At 41.0% G+C, this 17100-nt stretch overlaps 1 protein-coding gene across 13 annotated transcripts in view; it reads left to right on the top strand.

The window, feature by feature from the left end:
• ERC2 (ELKS/RAB6-interacting/CAST family member 2) overlaps positions 1 to 3587 on the top strand; it is a 405409-nt gene extending 401822 nt beyond the window's left edge. For all 13 annotated transcript variants that reach the window (XR_004499194.1, XR_004499195.1, XR_004499197.1 and 10 more), the window contains one exon: positions 580 to 3587. The gene's annotated coding sequence lies outside the window, so the exon portion shown is untranslated. The remainder of the gene's footprint in view (positions 1 to 579) is intronic.
• Positions 3588 to 17100: the final 13513 nt, after the last annotated feature.

The raw sequence follows: 17100 nt of genomic DNA, 5'->3' as shown, positions 1-17100 counted from the left end.
GCTGAAAACCTCCAAACACATTGCTCTGTGTTCTAACTTCTGCAAATCTGAGCTTCTTGTGTCCATAAAATCTTTCTTCACTGTTCTGCAAATTAAAGCGAACTTAAAGTGCTTAAAATATGACAGGAAAATGGTGCTTCAATTTTGGAAGGCTGGTAGAGGTACTGCACATTCCCACCTGCCACAGAACTGAGTGGAAATAAATGAATTATTCCCTTGGTTCCCACAGAAAAATATTTAATTTTATTCATAGCATTTCCCTTTCAAAGTTACTTTGCTTATAGACAAGATCAGAAAACTCACTGTTTACAGAATCACAAGTACAACAGAATTTGACATCTTAGGAATTTAAAATATTTCCCATTTAGGGGGAGTCATGTCATACAAATCAGCAATAAAACTAATTGCCACCCTATGAATGTGAGTTCAAATTGAATTTAAATGCCTTACTTAATCCTCAGCCCCTAGAAAAGCATTATCTCCACTCATATGTATGAGAATCTTGATTAGATGAGAACTAAGATGTTCTGGATGTTTCAGTCATGTTGGTAATTGGAATATTTTTTTCCCTTGTTACAGTTGTCAGAGGAACTAGTGAAAAAGGAAGAAAAAACTGTAGCACTGGAAGGTAACAATGATAATCTATTGCATTGGATCTCCAAACATGACCATGATATCCTGGAGAAGATCACAGATGCAGAAAATGAATGCTAAGGTTGATATCTAATGAAATGCTGCATTAATTAGCATTTTCTCCATTATTTCTTGTAGTCTATTGTGAAATTAGATACTTTGGAAAATAATGAGGGAGACTCAAGCAGAAATTATAAGAGCTTCATTTCTGTCTTTAATGGGTCTTGTGAGTTACTCTGTTTTTACAAAGAAACCATCTGTTCAGAATATTGTTTCATGAAGTTCTGTTAAACAGGTTATTTAGCTAATTTTTGATAAATGAATATTGATTTTAATAGGTAATTCAGATTCCCTTAGATGTGATATCTGCATTTGCTGATTTTACCTAGTCTATTCTAAAGTATCACTTCTATTGCACTAGATTATCAAAGAGGTATTAGTAAAATGCTATATAAGGGTGTTGGCATTAACTTTACCCCCAGTTAGATACAGGCTTTTCCAAAAAAACAAAAACAAGCCTTTACCCTCCTCTGTTTTCTTTTATCTACTGATAAAATAATAAAAATTAAAACCAAACCAAAACCAAATATTGATACTATAACCGGTATTAAGCTCTGGGCCAGGTTGGAAATGAAATCAATTTTTGGTACCTAATAACTGATGACAAAGCTTAGTTTTATGAAAATATGGTGTGTGTCTCTGACAATGCATAGGACATCTAATTTGAACATAAATATATGATTATATACAAGATGTATCTATTCCTGGATGGTAAAAGTTTGAGGTGTATATAAATACATATGTGTATATATATATATATATGGACACGTACACAAGGATGTATCAACCTTTTACCATCCAAATGCATACATGTTTTCAACAATAAAAGCTGGGACTCTTAAAGAAACAAACAAAAACAAAAATAAAGATAATATTGCTGTGAATACAGTATATGCACTAGGTCTCCTGTAAATGTGGAACTGTTTGTTATTGTTCTCTACACTGAAAAACAGTCTCCGACACAGACCCCAATGAATCTTAGATGTTAAAGAAAATACCAATGAACAAACAGCACTTGAAGGCTGTTTGTGTCAACAAAATGTGTCTAGTAAAATAAATTTAAAGCACATGCAAGGAAAAATAAAAATGTGACGTCGTCACATTCAATGAGAGACTCTTAAGTGACAGTCAGATCTCTACCACTTCCCAAGGAGAGGTTCCTTCTGACTCCACAAACATTTTCAGTCAGTCTGGCAAACATGTGCAAATGTTTGGCTGTTTTGTTGAGGCATCTTTTTGTCCATGGAAGCAAGAAATGCTTCCATGCTGATGGCAGTGGAAATAGAATATCTGCATTTTTAAAGGACAAACAATAAATTTAAGCATGGGTGGCCTTAATCCTTAGTAGTTTTTCTTTGCTGCTGTTAAAAAAAAAAAAAGAAAAAGAAAAAAAAAAAAGAAATCTAAATGGATACTCCTAAAGTCTTGCACTGAATTTAGAAAAATTATTTTTTGAACCTGTGGTGCGATTAACCCTAAACATCCTACATGAGCCATACATAGCAATCCCCTTAAAATGATTGTCTAGAGATGATGTTTTATTTATTTGTACCATGATTCTCGGTGCAATCAAAGAGCAATTTATTTGAGCAGGAGTCCTGCTGGATGTTACTGTCTTCAGTAAATAGAATAAAATGTATAGAATTAGCATAGCGTAGATAATCCCAATTTCATTCATGTTTAAAAAGTTTGTCCTTTAACTATCAATGGCATTTTAGATCTTTGTTTTTGAAACAGCAAAGCTTTTGGGAGTATATTTAGCACATATGACAAATGTTGCACTTGGAAACTCAGACAACAAAACTGGTTTCTCATGACAAATTTGTTGTCGCAGTAGGGGACAATCGTCTGTGTCTCTTACAATCAGGTCTTTACCTTAACTCTGCAACCGAATACTTGAAGTAGGATATAAACTAGGGGGGAAATAGGGTCACAAAGCTGTATAGTTAGATATTTATATGTATGTGCCAATTTTGTCACAGTTATTATTTTAGGGGCATTTTTGCTCCATTCATGTTGGTATGAGTATTGATCTAAACTTTTATCAGGGCCTAAAAGTTAGCCCCTAAAGAGGAAAATTTTGTCTAACATTGATTTTTTTCTTTCTTGCTTTGGGGTTTTGGGTTTTTTTCCTCCTTCTTTTCATTTCACGTGATATTCTATGATGTTTGGAGAAAAATCTTTTCATATCCTAAAACAGAATCTCGGGGTTTACAATAAACACTGTGATGTTGGGAAATATTTTATTTGAGCAATGTTTGGTAGATTTCCCCCCTCCCCTCTGAGTGTAATGAAGCAAACCAACTTTTGCTTAACATTTAAGATAATGGTTATTATTTTAACGTGAGATCAGTCTTGTACTGCACATCCTTTCTTTCATTTAAATGTACAGTATGAATTTTGTATTTAATGAATTTTGTGTATCCAGTATGCACGTACCTGCACATTGACTTTCATTTGAAAGTGGGTTTCAATTTACTTTTTAAACAGTGTTTATGAAAAGACCTCAGATGTGTTGACACAAACTATATCCGCAGTTTCTTTTGTGTGTGTAGGGTGACGTTTGAATGTGACGTTCTGCAGCAATGGGTCAGTATCCCCTATTTACCTTAGATCCTCATTTGATAGTGCTTCTTGTAATAATTTTTTCAAGTGAGTGGCATGTTCTGGATTGTGATATTGATATATGGTTAAGGACATTGATATGAAACTAAGGAATTCCTAGAAATTACCAGTGGGGCATGTATTAGACAGTCATTGTAATTTAATGTCTTGTAGAAGTGTAAAGTACCAAGGTATTTAGAGTTCATAACATTGTTATCATGTGTATGGGAAGTATTTAGTGTTGATCAGCTTGTTTATTTTCATCAAATAAACTTTGTTTCTTTCTGAAATCAGTGTTGTGTCATTAAAAGCAGGTTTAATGACTGTAGGAAAATGTGTGAGAGATGTTTTCCACATGGTAAATCTATCACACTCCTTATTTCTCTAATTGCTACCATTCAAAGTAATTTATCTTCCTGTTGTTACTATCACATAAACTGTTTAAGAAAGCATGAAAAGGAAAATGTCTCGTAGGCCCCACTCCCAGAAATGCTTATGAGCAACTTTACTAAAGTCAGGAACCATTTTCTGGATTGGGCTCTTAGAGAGCAATATGCTTTTGAGTGGGTTTCTAAAACATAATATTCTTGTGTGACCCCGTGTAATTGCATAGAAAATTACATTTTGTTTATGTACTTTACTGACCAAAAGCCATAAGGTGTGAAATTCTCTGCACAGTCAGCTCCTTTTTCAGCTGCCTGGTAAGTGGTTCCCCATTTCCATTATGTTCACTTTTTTTAGAAAAGGAACTTTTGTTGACCAGGAATTTCTTACCTCATAGAACTCCCTGGACCAGCTCAGGGCACACACAGCAGGAGAATAAAAGGTAAGTAAGTATGCATTTTACTTAACTTATTTAAAAACACAGTCTCTTAGTTTTAAGCTCCGTTTCTTTACCTATAAATTAGTTTTCTTCATAAGAGAGTACTATGCACTAACATAGGATATTAAGTTTCACTTTTAACTACAGCTAAATATACATTTATTGTGTATTCTACTTATGCCTACTTAGCTTTGAGCTGCAATGGTACAAATTGAGTAGCAGTAGCTTCTGTCTTCTTTCCAGACCTGCACAATTATTTGGAGCAGCTTGTTCTGTGTTCTCTTGCTGTCTGTATCAGGGGGCTGCCCATCCCATTGGAGACACATTTTTCATTCTCTTTTCAGTATTGATCACTCCCTGCTGTAAAGGCAGCTCCTGCTTCCCCACCTGGTGACAGGGACAGGACGTGCCAACACATCTTACTAGGGAGCTGGAGAGGACCACAGTGGATTTGGGGAAACTGTCAAAGGCCCTTAAAGCCTGTTTTCTGTAAGATGGTTTTCAGTAAGGATTTTTCCTCTGTAAAAAGTGGTTGTGAGGAGCCCAGGGGAGGGGCAGGACCAGCATGTTTGTATCTGCAGGTGCTGCAGAGGTGGGGAGCTCCCCAGAGGGCAACTCTGGATGCAGTAACATCTCCACTAATGTTGAAGTTTGAGTTCATACAGTGAAGAGCTCCTCCAGCTGAGAGAGCCTGTTAAGGATCAAGCTCTTCTGAGCTTGAGGTTTCCTCCTCAGAGAGGCTGTTTGTTCACTCCAGACTTGAGCCAGAGCAGCTCCAGGTTTGAGCAAGCAGAAGTATAAGCAGTGGGGGATGCTCAGGGGATGAAGCTGTGTCAGCTTGCATTTCAAGCCAACACATCAGTTAAGACACATTTTGAGAGTCCCAAACAGCTCCATGCCAGCACGAGTTGGATAAAGCTGAACTCCTACTGCATCCCAGGTTGTTGACACTGTGCTCAAGGTCCAGGATTTGTTCCTGGAAGAGCCTCACTAACTAGCACACACTGGGTCCTGCCCCGTGCAGAAACCTGTCAGAAAGTACAGAACTGAGTGGCAAAGAAGGGTGTGTGTCACCTGTTGTATTCCTTCTCCAAACCACAAAACTTTTAATAACCAAAGTATTAAATCATTCTAAATAAAGCCAAGTCAGCTCTAAATAAGTAATACATTTCCCATTATGAAGTCAGTGGGAGCTCTGCACGTCGCCAGGGCATGATTTGACCCACAGATGAAAAGTACAGCTGATGAGGGGCTGCTGTGTAGATTTTCCTTCTGTGAGATTACAATGATGTTATTTTATGCTTGTAACTTTTCAAATAAGATATCTCATTTCCAAATGCACTTTTTTAAACAAAAGGCAACCTTAGCCTTCATCAGGAATAGGCCAGGGCACATCGTTTCACGTTTTGCATGAGGCTGGAGGCACTGGTGCAGTAGAAGCCCACCCTTGATGGATGCACATTCAAGGACTAATTGTGTTTGAGTTTTCACTCCTTCCACTCTTTGCTCTTGAAAATGACTCTTTTTTCAGAATGAGACTATTCTAACCCCAAATCTCCACAGATGCAGGGGAAGAGCAGGCACAATGCCAGTGCATCCTAAAGACAATGCATTGTATCCCTTTGAAACAAGCACTTGAATTTGTGTTACAGACAGTTGTCTATTCCCATGAAGCTGCAAGTCTCAGGAGAAGCAGGAGAACTTTGAACTCATCCAGTTTCAAATGGATGCAAGTGTCCAGCTTTAAAAAGGCCATGCTTTTGGTCCTCACCCCAGCAAGGCCAGGAGACAGCAGATGTTCTGGCAGCTGCAGCTGCCGTGCACTCGGGGAGCTGGGGCTGGAGGAGAGCAGCCAAGCTGGCTGCAGATGGAGCAGCCAGGGAAGAGGCGAGTGGGAGGCTGCACAAGGAAGTTAGATAGCTCCAGATAGCAGTGGACTGATGATATGTGGCTCCAGAGCACCTAACCAGCTTCACAGAGGCTGCACAAGAGAAATCAGCACCAATCCACAGCCAACCTGGGTTCAGCGAGAAGCCTTCTTGCCGTGGGAAAATCGATAGGGAGGAAATATCTGTGCAGAACACATGATAATGGAGCATGGTAACTACTTTTTATTTGAATGTAATTTGGACAAATGCATTACTCATAAGTGAGTTATCCAGGGCTTGCCAAATATGTGGTTAAGCAGTTATTATAGCAAATTACACCATCATCTAAACACCTCTGTTTTGGCTCTAAGTTGTCTCCTTTTGCAATGGGGTTCGGTTTTTTTTGTTCTTGTTCTTGTTGTTTGCTTTTTTTATTACTATTATTGCTGTCTACTATTGCTGTCTTTACTGTTTTAGTTACCATAGAAATAAATAATGACACAAACACAACATGCATACCAGTGAATAAGAGCATTTTCTGAATTTCATGAGTAGAAGACCCTTGTTAATGAAGACATCTATGGTTGCATAGTTCTTAACAGAGTTCTCAGTCTATTGATTTGTGTCCTCATATGCATTTTATTATGGGCTTTATATTTCATTTTAAACTTCCAAAAATAAAGAAAAACAGCTGAAGTACTTTTTTTTTTTTTTTTTAAATGGCCAGATTTTGGTTAGAGGTTAACACAGGCCAAAAGAGAACACAAATCTGCCCCCAAGCTCTTGCAGTTTTGTTTTGTTTTAATAAAAAGATCGTTATTACAATCCACAAAGGGTCACAAAAATGCAGCCATTACAGACCAGCCGTATTCCTTGTGCAGCTCTCCTGCCCTCTGCACCTTCTCCAGGCTTAGATCACCCCAAAGTGTGAAGGCAGGACTGTTGTCAGTCATGATAAGCGTGTGCATTAAAGGGGCTAATCCAAACTTTACCAAAGTGAAATGAAAGACCATTGATTAAAAGTAAATTTCTGATTGTAACCCACTTTCTTCTTTCTGAAGCAAATGTGTACATTTACAGGAGCATGGGGCCAAACTGTTTCCTCTATATATCAAAATTCCAGCTAAATGTAAGTCAGATGAACAGACTGCCTGACTTTTTGAATGTTTTGTGATAAGAAAATAGATCTTAAGTCTCATTACTAAAGTTCATTTGCAGTGTATTTTGTCTATAGTTGTCCTGACTCTGTATCTAAGCCAGCACTCAACTCTTACCACAATCATTCATTGTGGTGTCTTTACATTATGATCACTTATCTCTTTGAATTTGTTACAATTTAATAAATATCATTCAGTCCATTGGTTACTTTCCTATTGCTAAAGGTAGGTCTGCTTTTTCCAAGAGGAGTAAAATGCATTTTTTTTATTAGTCTGTTTTCTAAAAAAAATTAAATTCTGAGCAATCTTGTAGCTGGAGTTCCTACAGGAGAATGAAGAGGCAAAACCCCCCACCATAATTATTAACTGCCAGGACTGTCCATGTAGCCAGTTTCTAGAGGATTTGTTCCAGTTCTGATGCCATTCACCATGTCAGAGTTGTTCTCTCTGAAGTTAAACAACCAGTCTCCGTATCTGAAAGCTGAAGGTTGTAAATCTCCCTTGTGAATGTTGCCCATGACAGGGAAGGAAAGACTTGCATAATTACCACTTGTACTTCCTCAGAGAACATGAGCTCAAGTCTAAAACAACGAGTTTGGTCAATAAAACATCAGAGTCTGAAAACTACAGGAAAGGACCTGTCCAGCTCATATGATAAGGATTTTTTTTCTTGGTTAAAAGAAAATTAATATTTCAGAGGAAGCATCTTCCTCAGACACGATTATTTTGCAGATATTCTTAATTTTTCTTCAAGGTTACCATCAGTTAATGCAATTCATAACTAAATTAATTGAAATGTCTTACCATCTTCCTTCTCTGTGAGGCATAGCAGGCTGGATATAGTTATTCTGCTAAAATACAGAGAACCATTTACTAAGCTGGCTACAAATGTTATTATATTCAGTAGTGTCTGTGAAACAGGTTACAAGTTTAAAATCAGGAAGCAGGAGAAACACCTTGTTCCCACGCTACTGAAGTCAGAAGGAATTACTCTCAGTCCTCCAGTGAGTGGGGGATATCAGTGCTTGGTATTTGGGGCTATAATTGGTCAGATAGCTTGCAGAAGAATACAAGTACTCATGTGAGCAGATTTTTACAGGACTTAGAGCCTGAAATCAATTATAAATGCATTTGGGTTAATGTGAATGCTCGTGGTCATACTGGTACCTTTTCACAGCAATCCTTGTCCACATCTGTTCTCTACATAGGTCACAGGGAAAGATTTAGGTTAAAATGTTTATGCATTGCTGCTCTTCTCCACTGGTTTTTTCTACTTCCTGTGATGGTTTGCACATTTTTTAGCTCCAAATTCCCTCTCACAGAAGTTCCATGTGCAGTCTTTGAAAACTTCTTCATGAAGGAACCCTGTGATTCTTCAGCTGCTTTGCCATCTTCTCTGGGGGTGCAGAGAGAACTTGGCATGAGGTAGGAGGCACCTAAGGTAAGACTGACTGAAATCAAACATATGCTTCAGACTTGGATTACCCATGTGTCCTGTGCAGTATGAAACGCCCTCCTCCCTTTGATTGTTGTGGGATTTGAATATAATCAGCATCTGGCACAACAGAGACTGAAATAAAAAAAAACAACAAAAAGAAAAGAAAACAAACAAACAAAAAAAACCACAAAAAACCCCCAAAAAAACCAAAAAAATATCTAAAAAGTTTCTTGATATGTATTAAATTGCCATCATCAGTGTCCCAAGGAATCAGGCAAAGCAGGAAAAATCAAAATTGGTTGTTTAGAAACGTTTTGTTTTTTCAGAATTCACCTGCCTAGTTTGGCTCAATTATTTTACCCTCTCAATTCCAAAATTCCAAATACAAATTGTGATGCTTGCACATTTGGTAAACTCTGAGGGATTAGAGAGAAATTGGATTGGAGGAGCATTTTCTGCAACTGGTTTGCTTGGCCTTGCCACCAGAGCAAGTTTGGAGAAGGATTTATGTTACTTCCCAACAAAGTACCAAACTGCAGGCTGAAAATGAGGTAAATGCACTTGAATTGAGTAATTCATATGAAAGGAATGAATTGATGTGTGATAGCTCAGTACTTCCAGGAAGGTCAAGCACCAGAGGAATGGGACAGATTTAAAAAATCAGATGTTTTGACTTTTCTAAATTTCTTCCTATTTGCATATTCATTTCCGAGTGGCTGCCTTAGACTGTGTTGTAAACAAAATGGCCATTGAAGAGATAGTTTTGATGTGATGCACATCCTACTTGCACCGCAGGAATGAAGATAAAAAGGACACTTCCTTTGAGTGCCACATCTTAGTACAGTTTTGTAATTATGCTACACAGACAATATTAACAATTCTTATTAAATACAGGATATCATCTTGAAATGAATACCAGACTTTTAGGAAGGGCTTTGTAACAAACATTTCAAAAATCTGATTTTACTTTGAGTTAGTTTTCAAAATCCAGTCCAGATATATGTAAAGAATATAGAATGTAAATATATTTTCGAAAGTACTACAGTATGTGAAATTTTTAAATTGTTACATGCCTTCCTTTCCTAATGCAGCTGGGTGAAGCTTAGTCTCAGATCAGATAGAATCTTTTAGATAAATCATTTATGACTAGATGACTTCTTATCCAAAAGTCAAATATGTGATCATTTACAGAGGTCACTGGCTGTATTCTGCTCTGTGTTCCATAATCAGCTGAAATAAACCCCAGAAGTCCCTCCTGAATGTATGCTCACAGGGTCACAGTATAATAAAATACTGCTGAAATTGTGTTTCAGACAAGGAATGCTTTCCCCAAAAGTGCTCTGGTCTCAGGGACAGGACTGTCAATATGCATTGCAGTGCAAATGGCAAGTATAAAGTCCAGCATTTGGGAGTGCCCTGCCCACTTAGTGGCAAAAAGCCCTGCTGTGACACACATTTAACTATTTAAGTGACTTTTACAATGCATATTCTATACTCTTTTTACAGAGTCAAGCTGGGACTTACAACTAAGGCACCTTTTTGACACAGAGGAAAAGTACAAAGAAAATACTGAAAATCTTGGGAACATTTTCTGAACAAATACAAGCTGATGCTGTGGGGTAGTGGAGAAATTATATCAGATTCCATGGAAATACCCTCAGAATATCTTACCCATGATAATGCAGCCCCCACAATAACATCATAAACATACTGTCAAAAAAAACCCCAAAAAACAACAACCAAGAAACAAACAAAAAAATCCCACACAAAACAAAAAAGGTTGTAGAAAAACACCTAACTGATGATGAAAATGCAATAAATGTTCTGTATAAAACCTTACAGAAAGGAATGAGGTTTGGCTTTCCTCTGAAGTTAACTACAAGCAGCAGTGGATCAATCAGTACATCCACCTCTGTTCTGGGTAAGCTCCCCAGATAATGCCTCAGACAATCTGGAAGGAAGTGTTTCATGAAAACACTGGCAAGACAGCTGACTAAATAAGGAAAAATGCAAAGTTGGCAACCTGTAATAAAGACTATTAGATAAAATAAGTGCAATGACTATTATCAAGCAATTAAGTGGCTGCTCCTGTACTGTTCCTTTGCTTGGCTGCTTTGTTGAAAGTGATACCATGGAGTCACCACTCTGCTTGGAATGACAGGTTATTACTGGCTGGGTGGAAGAAATGATGCCACCAGGACAGGTGCCAGCAAGACAGAGCTGGGCAATTACCATCACACTGGGCAGTAATGAGTACCTGTCATGCTCTCCCAGAAGCAAAAATACAGCTACTTGATGCAAACGCTGACATTGTTCTGTACCATTACAAAGGACAGAAGATCATCTTCCATCCCCATGGCACTGTCAGCCCCAGGAGCTGCTCTGATGGTGTTTCTCTGCCTTTGGGTGGAAAAGCAGAACAAGAGGGGTCACACACACACACACTATGGACTTTGCCACCAGGACCTAGAGAGGTTGGAGGGCAGTGAAAGCCTCAACTCATCCACTGTGTTGTCAGGTCCTGCCTGGAAGCACAATGCACTTTTCACTACTCTGGTCCTTGTTTCTTCCAAGATTACAGTATGAACATATTTTGTCAGGTCACACCTCAAAAAGTGACACTCTAGAGGCTCTAAAGAGCAGAAGAGAATAAGAAGTGGTTCATAATAAATGAATTTCCAACTTTTCAAGTTACTGATTTTAGCAGGAGAACCAAGGGCTAAGTGCCCCTTTCACCTGTTCTGTGTACAATCTTAGTACATATTCCTCAGCCTGCTCTCATGTGTCTGCTGTCAGTGTATCCTTGTGTTCTTCACTGTGGGAAAATATTCACACTGTCAGTGCCACTTCCAAAAGTCTTCCTATGTTTTATATTGAGGATAATAATGTAGAGCTAAAATAGTACCTTGATCACGAAAAATAAAGACAATAATATGACCAGGGCAACAAGTCACATGGTTTTGCCTGATCAAATATTTAAAATGAAGAGCTCAAAACTCATCTTAACCTTAAATATATTTTAAAATGAGTTTTAAATAAGGCCATATTCTAAATAAACTGGAAGAATCAAGGTCAATTGACAGGCTTCTATGGAGCTTGAAAGATAGGGTTAAATTTATCAGATGTTTAGCTCATGGTGCCAAGATTAATAGCTATCTTCAGAATGATATTGGCTTTAAGCAGTCATGGACAAATATACATTGGCTTAGCTGTTATGGCATATCTTTAGTCCTAAGGAAATGATGAATTAGTTAAGTACTCTTTAAGATAAGTGTCATATAGGGGCTAACCAAGACCTCTTCTCTCACTCTTAAACACACTTTACTGATGACATGTGTGTGTACATATACTAAAGAAATCCTTGGAGATATTTCAGATGAGATCTTCAAACAACATCCACCTACATTCCTCCTTGAGCTATGAGGAATCTGAGGATCTAATATTGCTACAATTATAAACTCCAGGCTAATCTTCTAATCTTCTCAGAGGTAAGGAGTGCTATTCAGGAGCCGGCATGGCCCCAGGCAACGACACATGGTTGTGACCATGTCAGGAGTGGGTGTCAGTCTGCCTATAGAAAGTCTGTGGAGCCCTTTCCTCTCTTCTCCTTCTTCCCAGTTCAAGGTCTGCTCCTTTGCTGTCACTAAAATCTCCTGAGAATCCTCATTACCTGCAGATTATGTGTGCAGCACAGCAACCACACCAATGCCACGAAAATAAGCCAGCAGAAAATGGGATTTAAAAGCCTCCTAAGGTAGGAGTCCTACCTGCTAAGGTCCAAGGGGGTGTGCTCAAAGAGCAGAGATCCCAGTGTGATCCTTCACCTCTCCCCCAGCCCTCTGTGACTGCTCTTGGGAACAGAAGCACAGCCCTGAGGCAGAGACCTGCACGGAGAGCAGGACTGGCTGTTCCATGGCAGGGATGCAGGTGGGCTGTGGAAAAGAGCTTGTCCTGTCCTTGTCCCACTGTCTCCAACGCTGCCATGGCCTTCCATGTGCCACCCATGGTGCAGCTCCCTGAGGAGGAGCCAGTAGTCAGTGTGACAAAATTCCCTGCCTGGTCATCTCTGGAAAATGAAGTCTCTGTGTGCCTTTGTGTGTGCGTACTGGGGAGAGTTGTGTTCAGGGCACTCAGAAGAAACATGTAAGAGCCCTCCAGAGTTTATGGGAGGTGCCTTTGGCCTCAGTGAAAGAAGGAACTGGTAGCATTAGGAGAGGGTAAGTACTCTGTTGTTAAGGAGTGGTGGTGGGATTGTTTATTTTTCCTCCCATAAACGTTTTTTTTTTTAAGGTCCTAATGGAAACAAAGCAAAGTATTATTCCTCTAAAAGCACTATTCTTTAAGTAAACCAGACTCAGTACTTGAAACATTCCAATGACATATGGTGGCAGCAGGGGGATGGCCGAGGTGTGGACGGGTGAGGTATCACCGAGATAAAGACCCACACACAGAGACAAAGGTACAAGGTGTGAGGAGAGGGACACGTGAGAGAGGCAGGACAGGAGAGAAAGCAGCACATTCTTCTAGGGGTGTAAATTTATCCCTTTGATGGTTGTCTTCAACAACCTTACTATTCCAGAGATCAAATTAAAACATGTCAGAACCCTCCCACAGTCTGTCTCTCTGACTCCAGAGGTCCAAGACAGCTTTTCCATGTCCTGTTGGCTGCAAGGAGTCATGTCCTCCTTGAACACCTTCAGACACCTCCACTGCCACCAGCACCTGCACCTCAGCTCCCTGAGCTCAGTGTGCCAGAGCCAGGGCAGGGCACATGCTGCTGCCCGTGGTACCAGTCTTCCAGAACAGCAATCAAAAACAAAACACAGCCTTCCCTGCTCTTGTGAGAGCATTTGACCATTTTTTTCACTAATTATCCATTGACAACCATTTTTTGACTATCTTCCACCTGGCTGTGCTCACGGCAGTGGAGCCCTGTGCTGCAATAGATGTTCATCCAATTGGCATTCTGGTTCAATAGCTTTTAGTTACTTCTGCTTTTTGGGGTGGTTTTTTGTAAATTATTTTCTCATCTCTTTATTTTCCTCCATGACTCAGCACATGTCTTGTACCTGGGCTGTGGTTTCTGCAGTGGCACTGGGGTTTATTAGACATCAAAAGAAGAATATGGAAAGAACCCGCCTGTGTTTTGCCCATGAAAAATAAAAAATTAGTCCACAGCTGTCTTTCTGCAGCTGATAATGCAGACAAATTGAGGCTGTTTGCTATGCAGTTCATTACTAGTATAATAAATTGGTATAGTTATCATCGATTTAAATGTAAAGTGGTATATTTTTTTTCTACAGACTTTGCATGTTTGGAGATTGGTGTATTTACCTGAATTTGTGAGTGCATTCACACTTCATTACCCTGTAAACTTTCCTCTCTTGCCTGCTGCCTCTTATTAAAATATGTCTTCATCTGGTAAAGATGAATGCTAATCTAGACTCTTATTTCTTCCTCTCTAGTGGTTTATTGCTGCTCCCAAATATGCTGGCATCTTTCAACATCATGAATTTGGGATTTGAGAGACGGGAGAGGAACAGGGTGGGGGTACATCCATACATGGACATGCATCCATACTTTTTTCTTTGTCTTCTAGTCTCTTAACTTGTCAAAGTCTGTTCAGAATTTAGGCAAGCTAGAAATACAGAATTATTGTCTAAAAAGAGAGTTTCCCATGCTATTTCTTGCCTTTACTGGATGAGGATTAGGAAAATAACACTTATTCAAGATTTGGCATAAAATTATCATCTTTGGCATTTCTTTTGTAGTTTAGCCATCTTTTGGATGACAGGGTTGTCTGTAGAAAAAAAGGGAACATCATGTTTTGGGAAAGAAAGCAGCCTTAGGAAAGTAATCTGCAATTTCAGGAGAGTTAGATCTCAATCCCTAGGAGCTTAAAGTCAAGTCATCCCTGGAGCAGATGGTCTAGAGTGCAGGTTACATGTTCAAAGTGATGTGACATCTTTGCTCTGTCAAATGGGCATTATGGTACAATCCTCACCTAAGAAAGCAGATTCACTGTAATAATCCCAAACCAGCTGCTCATGGGCTGTGCCTTCACAATGGTTCAGTGTGAGATGTGTCATAATTCCTACATTCATACTCAAACTGCATAATGAGCTAAAAAGACATATAGGAAAAATCCTCCTTTCCTTGGAAGTTCTGTTTCCCAAATAGGTTCTTCATGATGAAAACTGTGCCATTGGCCAAGATGGAAAGATGTAAATCACACAGCACCACACTTTCCAATGAACACAGGAGTGCAAGGTTTTGATGTGACCACTCCTTTGTTAAATTGCATTACCCTGCAGAAACAGATCGAAAAGACCAGAAATAATTTACTTCTGCACTACAAAGAATTGCACACCTACATCTCTAAAATCCTGCAGTGCTGCTTTTTGAGGTTCTGCTGTTTGGGCATTCAACAATATTGTCACACTTCTTATGACATTACTCTGAGAATTAACTTTTTTCTCCAGAAAACACTTCGATGTTGGCAGTAAAGCCAGACAGATCAACTGTCTGATTACCTGTAGAGATCCATCACTGACAAACCTGGAAAACAAAACCTTGGGCAGCAAGAATGCCTGCAATATTGTCAATACTTCTCCCTCCTGCCCCCTCTAGCTTCACCCAGCTGTTTTAAATAGTGAGGAGAAATTAAAATTCTTAAAGCCTTGCAGGATGTTTGGATTTCTGCCCTTTATTTCCACTTATATGCGCCATAGCTTGAAAATTTGCCCGTGATTTATAAATTCCCTCTTCAGTTCTCTTTTTAAAAGCAGTGACTAGGAATCCCGGCATAGAAAATGATCTGGTGTTGGCTTCGCCCATGGCCAAGCTGCCGCTCGCTGCCCGTGTGAATCGTCCCGGGCTTGGTGTTTTCTTGTGCCCGATGACATTATGCAATTACACGATGATAATCACTTGGGAATACAAATGCGAGAGGTAAACAGCTCGGGGCTCTTTATTAGTTTATTCCAGGCGATCTTTTTTGTTTTACTGCGCGGCTCCTCCCCCTTTTACAGTTTTCTGCTATTCTTTACTAATTCTAGTGATTTGAGAAATGACCTTTAACCTACGCAGTTTGCAGACTCCTAAAGGGGATAATTGAAATGCCACAGTAAACCAAAGGCAATAAAATATTATTTACTAGGCATAAAACTAAGGTTGGTCTTCTTAAAGAAACGAAACCCCCCCATTCCATCCCCACCCCCGGACCTGGTACTACACCTAATTTATAAATTCCTCACCAGGCGTCCCGAGGAGTGAACAGCAGCCCGGGCAGTGAGGATTCCTAATGGAAAAGCTCTCTGGATATTAGAGAGTAAAGAAACCTGCCGGGAGCGATGCTGCGGCCCCGGGCCCCGCCGGGGCGCTCAGGTGTCACAGTCCCGGGCTGACCCCCTGCCCACCCGGCTTCCCCGAGGGGGTTCCCCGCTCCCGTTCCGTGCCCGCCCGGGCCCCGCGCCCCTCTCGGCGGCCCCTGCGGTGCGACTGCTCCCGGCCGGGCCACAGCGAGGGACGGAGGGGCAGCCCGGGGGGCGCAGGGCCGAGGGGCGGCCGTGGCGATCGGGGCCTGGCGGGGCTGCTGGCCCGCTCGGCCGCCGCTGATGCCGCCGCAGGCTGCGCTTACCTGACGGGCAGCGCCCCGGCGGGGCGGACGAGCTCTTGGCCCGGGAGCAGGTGGGCAGCGGCAGCGGCTCGGCACGGCTGGGATGTGCCTTCTCCCTCATCGACCTCCTGAAGGGATTTTGTTTGCACTGGAATGGCTTTGCAGGAGTGAATGCATTTATTGATAGCGGAGCTGCTCTCGCAGCCTGGTTGGATTTCCCAGGGCTGCTTTGATAATGTGCCCCCTCCCCCTGCATCCCCTCGTGGTCCCACAGTTGCAGACGGATACAGGGGAAATGCTGCGGACTTAACGGCGTGGCTGGGAGAACGTTCCCATTTCCTGTGCTTGGGTGCACACGGGACGGGAGAGGTGCAATAAAAACCCGAGGGCTGCAGAGCGGGGAAAGAGCAGGGAGGTGCAAAGGGTCCGCGAAGCCCCTCTCCCCTGTAGCTCTCATTGGGTCCTACTTGATTTAACTCAATTTTGTCAACAACTTGCCAAATTTACAGCGGCAAAGAAACCGCTGCAGAAATAGCAACACGAGCCGTCGAGCTCGCTTTGGCAGGCGGTACCCGCGGCCGCCTCTGCGCCTCGGAGCATGCGACAGACAAGCGGGAGTTGTCAGCGAGCCGGGCGGCAGGAACGCTGGGGCCATGTGCGCCGCACATTGTGTGCACATGTGTGCGAGGGGGAGCGCCGCGGGGCCGGCCCGGCAGAGCCCGTGTGTGCACATGGGTGTACATGTGTGTACATGGGTGTACATGTGTGTACATGGGTGTACATGTGTGTACATGGGTGTACATGTGTGCACATGGGTGTTTGGATGTGTATATAGGTGCTCGTGTGTGTATATAAGTGTACATGGGTGTACATGTGTGTACCTGGTGTACATGTGTGTA

This window comes from Parus major, chromosome 12, assembly GCF_001522545.3.
Source record: "Parus major isolate Abel chromosome 12, Parus_major1.1, whole genome shotgun sequence".
Lineage (NCBI taxonomy): Eukaryota > Metazoa > Chordata > Aves > Passeriformes > Paridae > Parus > Parus major.
This window is presented reverse-complemented; position numbering and strand designations above follow the sequence as displayed.